The sequence below is a fragment of the Aquila chrysaetos genome, chromosome 2 (assembly GCF_900496995.4).
Source record: "Aquila chrysaetos chrysaetos chromosome 2, bAquChr1.4, whole genome shotgun sequence".
NCBI classification, from domain to species: domain Eukaryota; kingdom Metazoa; phylum Chordata; class Aves; order Accipitriformes; family Accipitridae; genus Aquila; species Aquila chrysaetos.
In genome coordinates this window covers 26,238,092-26,256,943 of record NC_044005.1, presented here as the reverse complement: position 1 = coordinate 26,256,943, position 18,852 = coordinate 26,238,092, and positions in this window count along the sequence as shown.

Below are 18,852 nucleotides of genomic sequence, written 5' to 3'. Positions count from 1 at the left end.
GTCCTTATGGTTGCGCATGACCAGATTTTGGCAGTCATGTCTGTATTTATATGCCTGTCAGAATGAACTTATTAGAGGCAGGTTTACAGAACTGATTATGCCATTGAAACTCCCCCAGAAGCTCAACTACAATGGCCTCAGCCTGATATTATAGTGGCAGAGAAAAATGCCTTTTTCCCTACAGACAGAACCAGTGAGGAAACACAGGTCTCTGAAGAACTTGTTGACTGAAAAGGGCACAAATTAGCAGTCCCAGGCCAACCAGACCTCAATGGATGTAGGAGCAACAACAGCCACTTACGAGAGAAAATTAGTATGAAGAGAAATGTCAAGGCAAATAGATTTAAGGAGAAGAGTAAAACTCAGATCTGAATAATTTTTAAAACCCTGTTGCCTTTCCAAATGATGAGCACTGAAGGCTAGGAACTGCACATGGGCCTTACCCACTAGGATCCTCTGAGAAGTATCTTTGACAGAGCTGCTAAAAAATAGCATCATGTTTACAAACAGATATAGCAGACATTTGCTTCGGTGTGGTACCGTGTCCTAGGGTGAGATTCTTTGTTCCTTCCTATTTTTATAAATACCTCAACCCCAGTCACTTGTGGTTGACTAACTGATAAAGATTTTTAAAAAATAAAATGTAGATGCATCCAGATTATTTGTTTTCATCTAGCCTCCAGATTAGTTACTCAGCAAAATAATATTCTCAGCTCTTCACGGCATTATGTTTGCAAACTAAGTGAAGGTGTTTCTACAAAGAAAAAAAAAGCAGACATCTACTGTCCTAATGTCATTTGATCTAGAATTGTCTTTTTCTTAGGCAGGAGAAGAGCTGAATCACATTTTATTTCTCTAATTCTCGCTAGAGATTGTTAATTAGTTTTATTTTAATTTGTTCTCATTTGCAAACTATGTTAAATGAGTGGGAGTGTCCTAGGAATCAGAGGCAGAAGAAACATGTTCCTACTTAAATTTTGATTTCCTTCTAAATGAGAAGGATAAGAAGCCCATATGCAAAAGACTCTCTTCTTTCATCCCAAGTTTATCAAGCAATACTCATGCCACAGTTTCTCCTCTCAGTTTAGCTGCCTTACCTTCCAAACTTTAGTACAACATGATCAAAGGGGTTTCTGCCCACCTATCTTAGAGTTTACACTTAGACTGAAACTACTTAAGCACAGTGACCAAGACTTAGAGAATTCTTTTTCCTGTTAAGAAGTATGTATGTTTTCATATTCCTCCCCCAAAAATCAGACTTTCCTTCATTTAGGCACAATAAACTTCCTAATGATAGGAGAAAAACAACTGCCAGATATTCAGTGACTGTGTAGCTGTGTACCAGGAGGATTCCACATGCCACCCCATTAACTTCAGTCTCTAGAGGAAAGACAGGAGCTCAGCTTCAATATGCGCTCTCAGCTTTGCTCTGCCCTGACTTTTCTTAGTGAGCATCACCAGTTCCCCAGGGGAAAACTCCAGCTCCTGAAAATAACAGAAAATTCACTTGGTTTCCTCTAACCACATGGTCCAGCATAGTAATGTAAGGAAGCCAGGTAAGCTAACCTTCCAAGTCAAAGATCTGTCTCTCCATTCAACACAAAGCATTGCAGATTATATGAAGAAGATGGTCACTATATTACAGAATATAAACATATAGGAAGGTCTTGCTTGTTTTGCCAGCAAACTGTTCTTGAAGGAAAAAAATGCAGAGGACCCAACTTTTCAGCTAGCAACCTGGCCAGCTGTCCAAGAAATACCTATGTCACTTTTAAGGGGTATTCAGGAATTAACAAGCATGATCTCCCTTTTCCTGCTGTATGAACATGTGCAGCACTTAAACCTGCAGCTTCTCAAGGAACTTGCATTTATACCTGGCAACGTGCTTGTCAAGGTACTTGTCAACAACAGTACAAGAATATAGCCTATACTTTTTTTAATAGTCCAGCAAGTCCCATCAGCTTTCCACAAACATTGCGCTGAGATTTGCAGAGGCCTATGGAAGTTAGATAAGAATTCCCAAACCAGCTTCTCTTCAGTCATTTTGAAGAGTCCATCCCCCGTTTGCATAACTTGGAGCAACAACAAGGTGGGGAGGAAAGTAGTCTGCAAGTAAATTTTGCCTGACCCTTGCAATCTCAAAATCACAGGATGTTTACCATGGTCCTGTGGGAGATCCCATGTTTTTCAGTACTCACCCAGCCCCAAGTCGCTCATTGTGTTGCACTGCTGCAGTGCCAGCCACAGCAGTGACATGCAGTGTGTAGCCAAGTGAGCAGAACAGTGGACAGCCCACTGACTCTTGTTGAGTGGCCTTCATTAAAATTTCCAGACCCTCAGTGAAAATTGAGTGGTAGTGGCTCAGAGTACACAAGTATTCATATCAGTACTTTTAGTCAGCCATTCATTTTCATAGTCATCCCCACTTGACACCTGCCCTTCCAAAGGAAGCATATGTAGGTTAAAAGGATTAGCAATACTTTACTCAGCTGGTACTTTTGAGGTATTTAATATAGTATATAATACAGTATATAATAATTCCTGACAAGGAACAAAAAGAAACATTCTCTCTGCCCTACACAACATTAAAGTCAAATACTGCGTACCTGCATCATTCACACTAACGGTTTTCGGCTTACAGTCTGCAGACCAACAGGATTCTTCAAAATACTTGCAAGAGAACCACAAAAGACATTTACAAGAAGCAATCCTATTGTCAGGAGGCTCAGTGTCACTCTACAGGAGCCCACACATCCATGGAAGCGTTTTAGAGGTCCACAAACTTAAAAAAAAAAGGCTGAAAGACATCAAAAGTCTGGCAAATACTACATAAACAGAAACATTTTAGCTGGACTAATGATCAGGCATCAGTATGTGGACACCATTACTAGATCTGCCATGGAAGTCTTTAATGATAATAAGTGAAACTCCTTCTCAGTAAATTCTACTGATTTAAAGGATAACAATAGATGTTTGCAAAGCATCTGTATTATTTTGTTTCAAAGAATTTCTTATTTTCTTAAAAGATGACTAAACTTATTTAGGAAGAAATCAGAGTGATATTTCATGTGTTTATCATTCAAAGTCTTTGTAACAACAGCATATTTTCAAGACAAGCATATTTTTCCCTTCTGTTCTGCAGAAACTTAGTATGAATAGCAACATATTTATCTGTAGGGGAAAATAATGCAATATGGCAACAGAAGCAAAGAGATCTGGTTAGAGAGCAGTGATTCAGTGGAAAAGCCTTTAGTCAGAGCAGATACCAAATTGTTCAGAAGCAAGCAGTGTGATTTTAATACAAATGCTGTTTTAATATTTATCTACATACACAACTTTTGTGAGACAGATGGGTGACAATAACTCCTCTTTATTCAAATTTAGTGAGAAGGTTTAGGGCTGTATTCAGTACCTCCCCCTTGCATGTCAGAACACAGGAAAATCAGAGGGAGTCCAAATAAGTTCTCTGGATCTGCTGAAGGGATTAGCTGGTATATTCCAAGCCATTCAGCATGGAATAGAGATATTGCAGAGCACTTGGAAACAGACCATAATTATGACCAGGGCAACAGGGGGAAAAAGAAGAAAGACAGAAAGAAAGACAGAAAGAAAGGCAGAAGAAAGACAGAAAGAAAGACAGAAAGAAAGACAGAAAGGAAGGCAGAAAGGAAGGCAGAAAGGAAGAGAAAAAACCCACACAAACCCACAAAAAGTTGTTGTTGTTAATTCTGGTGGAATGGCCCAAACTGATTTGAAGCAACAACTCCCAACTGCAAGCTCCCTGTATCCAGTGGTCCTCGGATCACATCAGCGGACAGAGGCGTCAGGACTGGACCTATGTACAACTCCTCACCTCCTACTGAACAGGAGGAAACAGCACAGGAAACTACTGGATATGGTCTGTAGATATTAGGTGATCAGTGAACCACAGCTGAATAGGAGGGGGCCACTATGACACAGAGGCTTAGCTTAAGGACTGCACCCTGCTGCCACAGAACCAATGAGCAGCAACCCCACAGGCTTCAGCAGGGTACAGCAGTGAGCTAACTCAGACAAGCGGGTCTGAAACATTAACATTAGGATCTAGGACCTCCACCTCTCACCTTCAGGTGAGAAAAAACACCCCACCTCTTTAAAGAAGTTTCAGAAGTAAGTTTTGACCATGCATTTTTGTCCACAGCTAGTTAAGATGTGAATTTGAGCCTTGTGGAAGCAGAACAGGGGCCTTTTTTGCTTCTCAGGGTTTGTGAAGGCGAGGGTAGTGGGTTTCAGAAAGATTATCTCACAGTTCAAACTCATTAATGAAAGAAATAAATTAACCAAGCTCATTTTTCAGGGAATTCTTGTGTAAACTGGAAATTTTCCAGTCTGTGAGCCCCGCACTGTGCTAACCCATAAATCACAGCAAGCAGGTTGTCTGTATAGTGAGAGCAGCCACATTCGGAGATGGAGGGGGGGCAGAAACCAGCATATGTTCATGAAGAAAAAAACCCATAAAAGCAAAACAGGAAAAAAGAATACCTCCCTTGCCCACCACTGGAACAAAATAAAAGGGTTGGCCTCAGGCACTGGAACATACACTGTCTGCAAAGAGCCCCCCAAACCAGGGGAAGGCACCTGAAACAGGTCAGCTTTTAATTGAATACAATATTAATTACCGCGTGCACCATTAACGGTTTGTGGGATTTGACTAATTAATGTAATAGTTTGAGTCACGCTCATTAAATATGAAAATTACGCCGGTGAAAGGTATCGGTTTCATTATCAATCTTGTATGGACAGGAGGGGGGGTGGGGAGAGGGTGCAGTAGAAAGATTCCCACCCCGAGTTATTGTGTTATTAGCTCGCTCCTCTTGGAATTGGTTCATGTGGGCAGAAGGAAGAGCCAAAGTGAAAAGGAAAGAGGCAAGGAGAACAGGAAGCATTGCCTAGTGTCATGAACACTGGCTGCAAGTCAGGACCCAAAAGCTATCCAGCTCAGAGTGAATGTACCCTTCTGCTTAGTGGACAGAGCTGGCTGGTCTGCATGTAGCTCCAACTAGTTGTTGTCAATTCCCATCATAATGCTTAGTTTCCTTCATCCCCCTGGAACAAGCATAATGAGAGAGACCGAGGACACATGGGCTACTTAATTTATTAACCCATGTAAAGCATGTGGTGGTTCCTTAGTGGAAAACTACAGGGAAGGTAATTATCACTATTAAAAGTCAGCTCCAGAGCATAATTATGCACTAAGAATATGTTGAGATATACTGTTATGGGACACACCCCTCACATGGGGCAAAACTGTTTGTTACAGGAGGACCAGAGATGTTATACCTCTCATTCCTATCCAGCAGTCCAGGGTAGGGGCAGCACTGATGTACTCTAGAGGGAACTGCCATCAGTCCAGTGCGAGGATGGGGAAAGAAAGGAAAGAGAACATCAGTGCTGCAGGGTACCTGTGTGCCCTACCCACCACAATGGAGCAAAACACAGAAGTCATCTTCTAGACTGAAATTTGAGAACAAGTGCACAGGTGAGACAGTGGGAGGGGAAAAAAAACCTCAAGAGTGAGATAAAAGTCTGACATCACTTAGTGGGACCATTTTTCCAAGCACCATAGAGGGAGGTAGGATCACCATCCTGTTAACAACAATGCATAAATGCTGCACAGGGAGCCCTAAGGGAGTAGGAGGAGCAGAGGTAATGCCAGTGCTATTATTTTTGTAGCAGTCCTCTTGACTGATTCTTAGCATATTTGGCACATGCTGTGGGGGTGAAGAGGGGAAAGGGGATGGCCTCGTGCCAGAGCTGCACACCTTCACATTCATGCTGCAGGTGTATGTCAGCCTGGAAGGCCCAGATGCAGAGAAGAGAAACCAGCAGGTGGGGAAAGAGCCAGAAGGGGACAACAGCACACATGCAAAACCCAACGAACAACTCAAATCCCTGATTCTCCTTAAAAGGTAGGGAAGAGAGAGCAAACAGTAAACCTGTAAGAAAGAGGAAATCCCATACATTATGTTAGGGCTTTTATCACTTTGTCTGACAAGTAATGGCTTTCTAATTTATTTTTTCTTCAAAATAGATGCCAGCATTATTTCTAAATAGCATCAGCTTGCCAGGAATCTGTGGCTGAGCCTGTTGAGAGTTGGTTAGATTGTGCACAGCCTGTTCCTCTTTGGGCTTATAACATGCACAATCAAGAACAGTCTGCAGGCTCCTGTACTGCATCTAAGGCATTATCCCTTCTCCACTGTACATCTTCAGCCCAGTCACTTACCCATAAATGTTTCTTCATACTCCAAGCCTCATCACCCTGTGCTGAGCAAGGAAGGCAGGTAGCTACAATCAGTTCTGTTTCATATAGGAACTGTGAGTGCCATGGGCTCTGAAAAAGCTGTAAAATTTGGAGGGTCCTTGGTATAATTAAATCCAAAATTTTCATTAAGATGATGGCAGGGCTCTTTGCAATCATATTAACAAGGCTATATTTACTCTCCATAACAAGACAAGTAATCACTCATTTACGGAGTGAGAACAAGTTCCACCTGTGATGCAAATCTTATACCAAACAAACAAGAACTCTTCTGGTCTGAAAAAATGTCCCGTACAGGTGGTATTTTCTGGTCCTCCCTTCTTTCAGGTCACAAAGGTTTCACTGAACGCCTTCTCACCTATTTTAAAGATGAGCTTTACATTTTTAATCTGAGTTCATCTGAACAGCCAGGGCCCTACAAGCTGCCCTACAAGCTACTCTGGAGCTGGCTGAAGGTATTTTGGTTACACTGTGTATGTTTCAGGGATCCAGAGAAGATCTAATTCACACTCCTCCCCCTCTTGCTTTGCTAAATGTAGTTCAGCCTAGGCTTACAAAGGTCTCTGTAAGGACCTTTCATCACAGTAGTTAATAGAAAAGCTTTGGCTCAAGAAGGCCCGAAACGTCTGGATTACCAAACACTGCCGTTCTTCTCAGAAGTGTGCAATAGTGCCATTATCAAACAGGACACAAAGCTACATAAATTCTTGTTCAAACTTTTACAGCTGCTTCATACTGCCATAGTTCCCACAGATTTTGTCAGTGAGAATAGAGAGGACAAAGATCCAAAGTTTCCCTACCAAAAGCAGAGTTAAGATACTCTCCTCTAGGACGCATGCTGAGAAACCATGCTCAGCCCCTTGTTTCTCACTAGCACTGCAACAGCTTTTATCAGCTCACACTTACTTTTAGCTTCACTGACTGTATCCTCTACACACTAATTCGATCCTTTTCAGTTCCTCTCATTTTCCACAGCTTTTTTCATACGTCTGTGCTGATGAAATAGGGAGGACCTTCCAGACTGGAGTAAAGGCCAGGATTCTACATACAGAAGTCCTGGTTGGAAAAAGAAAACCCCCACACAACACAGAGCAGTTTATGCTAGAGGGAAAGCCTTTGCAGCTATGAAAATACCCAGGTTGCAGCTACATAATCATTATATATCATGGTCTCCTGTACCTCCCATAACTTTCCTAATATGAGTTCACAGTAGTTAATTAATTTAGCACTATATACTGTTGAGATATGCTGTCACTGTCTGTTATTTCTTTGTATTTCATTTTAAATGTTTTCATAGCTCAAATGTGTCTCTGAATGAAAGTCAGTGTTCCCAAAAGAACATGGCATTAGACACTTTCAACTTCAGTTACAAGAGCAGCACAAAGAACATGGAAGATAATACTCAAACTTTAAAGTGGGTAAGCACAGCTGTACTGAAGCTGCAGCAAATTAAGTTATTACTTAAATAACAGTCAGATGAATACAACAGCACTGCCCTTCAGGTCAATAATGTTCCATGAGAAAGTGAACCACCAAAGAACAGGAGGGGTTGATTGTTTTGTTATGTGTTTTTGTTGTTTTAGGGTTTTTTTTAAAGACATCTCTTCCACCCCATCACACATTGCAATTATAGGTATGTGTCAGCACCTGCCAACAAATATATTTAGGAGATAACACCTAATTGCTGCCAGTACTTAATTTAATTGTTACAACTGCACAGACTTTATTTATGATACCATGACAAAGTGGCATTTATCTAAGCAAAGTTGTAAGTACTTTGTTCACCACCTCCTCTTCTCAGTAAAGCGTGTGGACTTGAGTGGATAAATTCAGACTGCCTTAGATTGCCCCTTAAAACATCATTCAGTGCTTCTCTGGATTAAAAGAGGACAAGAATTGGTCAATGTAACAAACAAAGAAAGTGGTAAAGCTAAGGCAATAAACAGTTTTCTTCTTACTGTAAGGACTTTCAGGTTTAGAACAAGTGTCAAGTTCTGCTTTTGTAAACTTTACAAGAAGGACAGTTTAATTTTTCCAAATGAATAGATATTAAGAAACCAGCAAAGGGATTTTTTAGTTTCTTCTTTATCATTCAGCCTAGCAGTTTTAGTCACAAAACATTGCTTAGGTGTTTTTTCTTGCCTGAAGACTTTGGAACAATTTCAGAGGAAAGTATTGCTGTCCCATCAAAAACTATAGCACAGAGACCAATAGCAAGTTCTGCAGGACAGAGAAGTCAGTGACAGAACTAGGAATACAAGCCCACAGCTGTGACATTAAAGCTTAAAAAAAGCACATAATTCTGAGCACAGGGATAAAAATAATGTCCTACTGTTGAATGATGCTTCACAAGCAGAAACACATCAAAACTACTGCTCTAGAGAATTTACAGTGCCAGCATCTGTGACAAAATCCCTAAAAGCAGCATGTTGATAGACATAACAGGATTTGAGGTGTATATGTACCAGGCTTGGTCTCCTACTTGCTCAGGCAAGCTGACTATTGGCATTTCAGTATGGAAGGGATGTATTGATCACATCATGCACTATGTGATTTATGAACTTATGCAAGGAACTGTCTGTCCTAACAAGACCAGGCAGCAGTGAGTAGTACGCTCTATCTAAGCCAGATCTCTGGAGAGAAGCCTTCACACTGCACAAACATGAGGTGTGAAATGAAATTTAAGACAGGGAAGCAAGCCAAAGTGAGTGGGTCTGCAGTCAAAACAGTTTGCTGTCCCATGCAAGCCAGACAAAATGCCATTTGCCTTTTAGTTCCTAGCAGCATAAGAAAAATGAGAGTTCATTTGTATCCAATAGCTTCCTCTGCTGGTAGGGAAACCTAAAGTAACAGCCATCAGTATAGCTAACACATTAGGAAGAAAGCGATGTTTCTTTCAAAAGTTTCACCTTTTTGTAATGTTGTTCTGAATTACCCAACTCATGTATAACCCTTTCCCTAGTAGTATTCAGTATCTGGGCAGAAAATTAAGAGAGCAAGCATTCCTTTCCAAGTTGAAAGTCCTTGCACAGGGTTGACTGGCAGCACTCCCTGAACTTATCATCCAGCAGGAGTAATGAGTTCTCAGAGATTTGGGACATATGTTTTCTACCAAACTGAAAAGAGAGATTTAGGGCAAGACTCCAAGAATTATAGGGTAGCCTCCCTTACCAGGCACAAGGGAGCACTTTAGTAAACAGAAAGAAGAGCACAAAGGCAGCTTATAACCAAGTCTATTGCCACTCCTGGCAGTAGCTATGTGATAGGCTTCTCTTAAACGGAGCTTTCACTCAAGTTAGCTCTGTATACCATAGACTCACAGATAGACACTCTTGGTGGCTGGGCCTATATGGAACATTTTCAGAGGGGAACAGGTGGGTGAGAGGACATTAAACTCTCTGCTAGAACTTGTTGCATGTTCCATAATTTTTTCTTCTACAAAATATCTACAGATTATGATGCTATCTTTATTCCTTCATATCAAAATGGGAGGCAAGCACAATGGATGGACCTGACCTGTACTGCAGCACTCTCGTCTGCATTTTGCTTCCTTAGCCACTCCTAATTCATTTCTTTCAACAACCCCGCCTCCAAATAGCTTCAGACAGCAAATAAGAACATGGCAGATCACTACAGGTATCTGCAGGAATAGGTCTTCACACGTAGAATGCAAAAAGCTCTCCTGACAAATAGTTCAGAGCGGGCACATAGCTCACCGCTTCTACCAGATGCATATTTTCTAGAGATTTGTCCAGTCTAGTTTTAAATTCACGCCAAGCAGCAGAGACGGTATCACTTGTCTTGAGAAATTTTTTTTCTATCTTTGGTCCAAGATTTTTCTTTAGTTCTAGTATCCCTACCAAGACTTGCCAAAAAGGATCAAATGCTAGTGGGAGCTTAAAACATTCAGTTTATTTGCAGATTGAATGCACTTGGGTCTCTCTCCAGCCCCCGATCAGTTCTTAGGCTTCTCGCTTGGATATACTCAGCTTCTTGATCCAGAAGAGGAAGTGCTGTGTCTGCGCAGAGACAAGAGGGAGAAATTGTAGCAGCCATTCAGGAAAGCAGTCATATAAGGCAGACTCTTGATCTGAAAGAGATCTAAGGAATACCCTTTTCCCTTGTTCACACAAGAGTAATATCGTTACAGGAACATGTAATAGCACTTCTGAATCCAGCCAGGTGCGCTCTGCTTAGGTTCAGCAATCCTGGTCTTGTACACCACTTAAACTGTGAGGGGCAACACTACTTGTCAGTCCTATTCTGCTGGAGAAATGCCCAAGAATACTCCTCTGCTTTGGCCCCCATTTACTTAATTACACACCACTCCCAAAATGGCAGCCTCTACCCATCAGGATCCTTTCTGAGAGGCAACAAGAGGCTTTACCGACTCTGTGCTGCTACACAAAGATATGTGGATCATTAACTCAAGCAAGACTCCACCTTCACCATTAATCACTGGCTGGCTCAACACCTGCATTCTGCAGACAGCCTTCACTGAAGAAAGTTTGCAGCTGGCCCAGCTCTGGCTGAGCTTCCTCATACCCACCAACTATCTCCACTCTCCATTTGTCAATTGTAAGTGATAATTTCTATTCAATCTGATACATATTATAAGAATATAAACAAATGCCTCTGGCTGTATCATGGCTGTGATCACTTCCCTTTATAGCCATCATTTATTACAGGCAGACAGGTGGCCATTCATTGGAATGCCGAAGAGGCTATCACCTGGACAATCAGCATGAAACACACTCACATTTGCATTCTTCCCAAGCAGACCAGCAAAAGAGGTGTGTGATTTCTGGAAAAACTTCACTATCTCCAAAATTTCTTCCTTTCCCAGCCATGTAAGTCACAGGAGCAAATCTGAATATTACCAGCTTAGCCCATGAATGAACACCAGATTTCAAATTTAAACTTATTTAGGATTTTTGAAAATAGGGGTGGAATCTGGGGGAGCTTTGCCCCCAGTTGCTTCATTTTATGTCTTACAGTTTTGATAGAGGATATGTGCTTTTTCTAAATATTGACTGGTTTACTTCACAAATGTATACAAAACACTGAGATGGCAGCACCTTTGTTGCTCAAATGGAGTTTGAAAGAAGGCTTGTTATCTACTACTGTTAGGCACAGGTAGAGTTTCATTTCAAAAAGACCTTGGAATTCATATCTAGGAATCATTTCACCTCCCTTTAAAACACTGTCACCTCTAAAACAGATATATGTCTGGTTACTTCACAACTCAGGCAGCAACAGTCAGGACAGAAAGTGAACAGTATTGCAGTAACAGCACTTGCAGAACACAAAATATAGTTTATACATTTGTCAAATTCTAGAACAATAATGTTAACATTAGCTCTTGCATCAACATGAAAGGACCTCAGCCTTAAACTGCCTCTGAAACACTGCAATCTCACAAGCACAGCATAGCTGGTGATCAGTGCAGGATATTAGTACAGAACAGACTTGCATAATCACAGGTTCAGCAAGTCCCTAGCAACAATTCTGTGAGCAGGACCTGGGCTCCCCATGTAGGCCCTGTTACTAGTTAACTTGTTAGACTGTTGGAAACGGGACTTTTGCACAAAAGTGCCACAAGGACAGAGCAAGGAAGACTGGAATGGAAGAGTTGCTGTAGGATCTTGTAATAGCTTTTAACATTAACTATCCATCATTCTCAAGATTAGAGCTTACATTGATTGTCATAGCAAAATGTGCATTATCAAGTTCCTAAGAACAAACAGACCAAAGGTCCTTCACACCAAATATGCTGTCTCACCAATGGCTAGCACCAGATGTTTGGGAAAGAATCCACCTTCTCCAGGTATACTCTTCTGGCACCCAGTCTTTCAAGGAGTTCATAAGGCCAAAGGCTGCATTCAAACCATTCCATTTATTAGCCATCAATGGACTTGAATACCTAAACTCATTTATATTTTTGGTCACCCACAACATCCACTGAGAACTTTTACTGCTAAATTCAACTTGATACTTGAGAGTATTTCCTTCTGGTCTTCATGTAGCACCCAATGAAACCTAGAGACTTACTCACTAGTTTGTACAACTTTGTAGGTGTCAATCACAGTTGACCACCCATTTCCCATCATGCACACACCTCTCTCCAGTGCTGTCCTCCCAATAGGTACAGATGAGAGTTCCTTTATTACTGCCCAGAATAGCAAAGTTATTATTCAGTGATTCCCCAGTCTATCAGCAATGTAGTCACATTTTAGGCAGGCACATTTTAGTCACAAAGGCAGGCACCAGACTTGAGATGTTAATGCCCAGTGACTCTATCTGCAGACCTGGGCAAATCCCTTTGCCTCCTTTTACCTTTACTTCCCTACCTTCAAGCTAGATGCAACGCTTCCTTACTTTAGGAACATCATCTGAAGTTACACTATAAATGCCTGTGAAGCATTTTATGAACATGAATAAAGGTAACCAGAAATATATTAAATGTAACTCCCCAAATTTCCACACTGTGTCCTACCAAAGATCATTCTGATAAGACATAGGTACAACTGAAAGACGTTAGCTTAGAAACAGAGAAGAAATACAGCAAACACCTTTACCACTTCAGTATACGACCTGGAGATGGAATCAAGGTGGGTTAGAGCAGAGCTTCACTCAAGCAGATGGCATGTGACTTTCAGCATCATGGATACCTATGAAGGGACTGTAATAATATTCCTGCATGTAACAACATAGCTGCTCTCAGCACCTTGGGATAAGCCTGTGAAACAAACTTCCGGGATAAGCATGAAGCTTGAGTAGGTGCCATCTGTGATCATGTCACTCAGTTGGGAATCACTGCTGCCAGCATGCTCAGCAGAGCTTATTGCACATCAATGCTCATTGCTCAAGGGACTTTTTAAAAAGCAGGAGAGGCAGAAAGCACACAGTCTGCCCCCAACCTCCTGAGCCACAGAGCGAGCTGTAGGCTTGGTGCACACATAGCATTGTTGAAGATACTTTTCCACAGAGGGATGCTATTGGTGTCTGTCCAGTTTCATCCACCAGCCATCCTGAGATATGCTAAGGAGAATTTCAGCACATAAATAATAAGTCAGTTGGTATCACCCCGTGGAAACAACTCACTGGGTGCTACACCTCCCTCATGGCCAGCAGAGATATTTGTTTTCACTTAAAATCTGTGCAAGCCCCAGGGATCACAAGCTCTTCTGGTAATTCTGTCCTCAGGTCACCTCACATTTAGTCCCGCCACTACCAGTTTTCTGTCACACACAACACTCCAAAACAAAGCAAGATAAGCAGCGTCATGTACCATCACTCCTAAATCCTCCTCTGGCGGCACCTTTCTTCCTTCAGAGCTGTGACATGCAGCAGTACCTCCTCGTGTTCTCTTTAGCACCCATTTAATGAGCCTGTTGTCCACAAATTTGGTTAGTCCCTCTTTGAACATGCTAGTGCTCTCAGGTACTGCAGTCTCCAGCAGCCAGGCACAGAAGCTCTTTCCTTTACCTGCTTTAAACCAACCTCCTGTCAGCTCTGTGAAGCACTGCCTTGTTCTAGTATAGTAGAATTCAGCAAGTAACAGTTCTCCATTTTCCTTATCTATTTTCTTCTTCCATAAAGGCAACTTTTGAAAGCACTTCCACAGAGCTTTTTTCCAGAGACAACCAAAAATTCACTACCTTCCCTATAAAGGATCCTTTCCCCCCAGACAGGGCTTTTTACCACAAAGGCCCTAAATAGAATCAGGTGCAGCCAGGAGGGAGAAACAAGCCTCCTCCATTCCCCCTCACTCTGACAGTCTGTCAGCTGCACTCATCAGCCCTTGCCTTGCAAGAGGGTGCTGAATTCCTTTCCCTAGAGAAAGAAGCTGGGAGAGTGAAATTAAGGGACTTGATGGCACTAAAAGTGGTATCTAAAGACACAGGTCCTGGGCTTTCAGTTTAATGCTTAGCCCAATAGATGAGGCTGTCCCCTGTGCACATGGCTGTGTTCATGACCAAGGGACACACTAGCTCCTTCCCAGAAGAATCAGCTTAGAAAGATGCAATGATTGGGACTGAGGATGTAGACAGCTGCATGCCAGAGATAAAGGCCCTGCTGACTCTACTTTTATGGTGGTAGCTTGCTGAGGCTGCTGCGTGACAAAGAACTGGAATCCAAAGGCCAGTCTGCAGCAAACTTGGGAGAAATTATAGTGGTTTTAGCCCTAGCAGTCAGTTAATACATGTGCGGATACCGCACCAACAATTTCACTATTAAATTAAAGGGTAGGACTCTTCTTTCCCTGCAGAGGCCTTCCAAATAAGGTGGCTCCAGCTTTTAAGGCAGCCAGCCAGCCGTGGCACCATAGGCAAGATCTGCATGTGGAGCCCAGAGGTAAGTGAATAGCTAAGCCTATACTGCCTGTTGTGTAAAGTGCACAGGAGTGTCTCTGAGCAGGGACACACCAAATCTAGATTGCTTTAAAAGTGCTGTGCAAGCCTTAGGCAATGAAGGCATGTGCAACGCAGTTGCTGCTCCATTGGCTTTTTAATAAAGCACTGGTCCAGACTGCCTTAGTTCCAGTTCAAATTTGGATTTTGCAGGCAGGAAACAGGACCAGGATCAGACCCCTCTTTTGGGGGCAGTGACAACAGGGAATACCCAACTGTAATTAACCTAACTACTGAAAGGAACCTAACTGTAATTAACCCAAACCTAATACTGAATAGAAATTAGTCCTGGTAATTGATAAAAAGTGAGTGGAGTTACCAGGCAGCGATGTGTGGACTCCACGGATATCTCTGTGTCTCTCCAGGATTCCCAGCAGAAGCAGCGATGAAGCATTTTTCTCACCTCCTCCCTCACTCCCACAAGACAGTTTTCAAAGCAGCTGGACTGCATGCATGACTATATGCTGTCCACCTGCACGGCTCTCCCCAGCCCACAGAAAGGGGAAGAGAGGGATCCAGAAAAGGCAGGACCATATGCCAGCAAAGAAAGTCCCTACCAAAACCATCTGGCCCAAATGCTCACAGATCAGGCAGGCTCACAAAAGCATCTCGGAGAGGTCACTGGTTTGGTTGACTGGTTCATTGGCAAAGTCCCTCTTTACCCATCCAGGAACTGGTTTAACCCCAGCTGTCTTTCCTGTGCACTACCTGTGAAACATGTATTTCTAACCCACTATCTAGCGCAGGACAAAGCAGTCTAGCTCTGGCTGAGAATTGGTTTGCCAAAAGACAGCAAATGGTAGAAGCCATCCATTACTGGTACTGAGAACACCATTTTGTATAGCTGTTTGATTTCCTTTCCAAGGATTTTGTATCTGCCCCTTTCCAAATTTATTGTTTCGTCACTCTGATATTTCAAAACACAATAAGAATTCATGTACTATGACAATTATTATTTTACATACTGACAACTGAAAGCTCTTGCAAGCCTTTCCCCAAATTAATTACCTTTGACATAATTACGATTTAGGGGAATGTTTCTGCTTCCTGTTGAAACTTAATATTTTTCATTTTAAAAAAAAGATCTGCCACAGTGCTCTGTAGTGGTGGTCTAAGTCCTCACCAAAGCTTCTCAGTGGGGCTGTCAAGGTACATCAAAGGAGACATAATCCACCAAAAAAGCCCAGCCTAGTGAGAAAAACAGAAAGAGAAGCACATGAGCTGTAATACCCAGGAAGAACCATTTAACAGTTCAAATCTACATAGCCAGTTAATTTGGATTTCATTTTGCATGGAAAATTAAACCTTCTGCTTACACTTCCATGCCATTCTCCAAACATTTTCCCTCAGATGAAACAGCCTGTTTTTCCAAACAACTCAGCCTGCTACCTAGCTCTGAAATTCTTCTATTTCTGCATTAGTCTGTGACAGAGGTGACCAGAGCTGAACACAATACTCTTAGGCTATCATTCTACCATTTTTGTGTTATCTATAGTCTATAAATTTTTTATTCTGTTCTTAAACACTGGCTGGTGAAAAGTTAGACTCTCTGCATTTCTAGTTGAAAAACTGATACTTAAACATTTTAAAGCAGGACCTAAAAAGACAAGCAGAATTCCAAGATTGTTTGTTGGTTTTGTTTGGTTTTGTTTTTTGTCTGAGATGATGTTTACAGCACAGAGAATCTGGAGGTGCAGTGCCCAGATGTGTAAAACTTAGGGTCTGTAAAACTGCAGAGCAAAATTGGAAAAAGGTTCAGCTCTCCCCATAACAAATAAGCCTCACTTAGGATAGTCCTAGAACTGAAGATCAAAAAAGGCAAACTCCAACAGCAATTTGGTACACAGTTTGACATCACATTGCAGGTTCATCCACAAGTCCACAAACTCTCTCCTACTTTCAGGCATTTTCCCCACTAGGAAAAATATGTTGGATGAGAATAAACATATACACTGAAACCTTGTCGTGGTTTAACCCCAGCCAGCAACTAAGCACCACACAGCTACTCACTCTCACCTATCCTGCAGTGGGATGGGAGAGAGAATCAGGAAAAAGTTAAAACTTGTCGGTTGAAATAAAGACAGTTTAATGGGACAAAAAGGGATAAAATAATAATGATAATAATAATAAAATGACAATAATAATAATAATAATTGGAATATACAAAACCAATGATGCTCAACGCAATTGCTCACCACTCTCCAACCGATGCCCAGTTAGTTCCCGAGTGGCGATCCCCCCCCCCCACACCCCCCCCCCCCAGTTTATACACTGGGCATGATGTCCCATGGTATGGAATACCCCTTTGGCCAGTTTGGGTCAGCTGTCCTGGCTGTGTCCCCTCCCAACTTGTGCTCCTCCAGCCTTCTTGCTGGCTGGGCATGAGAAGCTGAAAAATCCTTGACTTAGTCTAAACACTACTTACCAACAACTGAAAACAGCAGTGTTATTAACATTCTTCTCATACTGAACCCAAAACATAGCACTATACCAGCTACTAGAAAGAAAAATAACTCTATCCCAGCTGAAACCAGGGCAGACCTTCATCTAGTTTTCACATACCTGCATGCAGTGTATCACTTTGAACAGGCCACCTGGATTAAATAGAAATTAATTAAAACAATCCCTCATTTTTTGCTATTTAAAACTTAAGACTTGGTAAAGGAGGGGTAAGACAGGACTTTTTATTACTCTTAGATGGTGCTAAGAGGACCCATAAATACATCTCTTCTTCCTGTGATCCCATTCATCTTGCTGCCTTTCCTACTCCTCTTTGCCAACCATCAGATCCCAGTAAACAACCTCAAGTGAAATTTGCAACTGTCAGATAAACATTAAAAATGCTTTTCTTGTCCTTTCCCATTGATAGTCCCATTAATATTGTAACAGAACAAAAAGTTATGAAAAAGAATGTGTGCTAGTTTTGGAAGTGAATGATGCAGACAGCAACTGTGAAATATATACACTTGAATATGCATAGACAAAGAGATACAGTGCACCCACAAAGAAGTGTGTATACACTTACATGTAATATTTTAAGATACAGGACTCAGTTCTAACCTCATGCTACCGTACACTGTGAAGCAACTCCATTGACTTTTGTCTGGTGTAAATTCAACACAAGTAAAATCAGAATTAAACTACTGTGGCTTTTTTGGAGAAAAATATCGTATCTACACAATTTTTCTGTGTTGTTATTTTTTTTAATCTTTATTTTTAATCTTTATTTTTATTTACTCCTTAAATGAAGGAGTATGAAAAAAAAATTATAAACGTTAAAGTCAATCTCTTTCATTCAAACTTGCCCTTTAGACACATATTAATTCAAACAGTATCCACTAAAAGTCTCCAAAAAGGAACAGGACAGTCCTCCCAATCCTGCAATGAAAATGTTGTATCTGGTGTCCTCTGTCCATCTGAAACCTCACTGAAATCATTGACAGTTTTTGCAAAATGAGAGACCTCAAATTTGAGTCAGGTTCCAAAATAATCCCCAAACTGTCTTAAAACTTCATGAGGTATTGTTGTATCATATATACATTTTTATATATATATATATATATGCATATACATGTATTGGATTTTTCTATCAGGCTTTTACATTTTCTGAGCTTTTAACATTCTACTGTTTCAAGCTTTTCTGTAGAGATAAAAGCTTTGCATGCTTTTAATAAAATGAGAATTCTTCAAGGGAAAGCAGGATTTCAGAGGCTAGAGTTTTAGGAATACTCCAGGTAGACAGGCAGCTGTGATGGGTTGGTAAGCGTGCAGGGAGACTCCACAGAGACAAAGTCTGCCTGAGAGGCTTTCCCTGCTTGAACAAGACCTTAGCTCTCTGAACAAAAACACGCTGCCAGTCATATTGTTCTAATTCCCAATTTAGTAAAATTTTGTTGGGTCATTTCATAATGTCAGGCTGCATTTAGACGCTTCCAGTCATCTATTTGTGAAGTCCCTTAATGTTACATGCCTAGAATTCACTCTCTTCTGAGCCTTGTACTTTTCAAATGCAAGTCCTACATGCTTATACTTCTATATGCAAGCCAAAAGATACTAGACTGGGAATGCTGACTGCATCTTTCAAATTCATAGTTCTCCACTGTTCAGGTCAACTGTCATTTTGCACAGAAATCATCC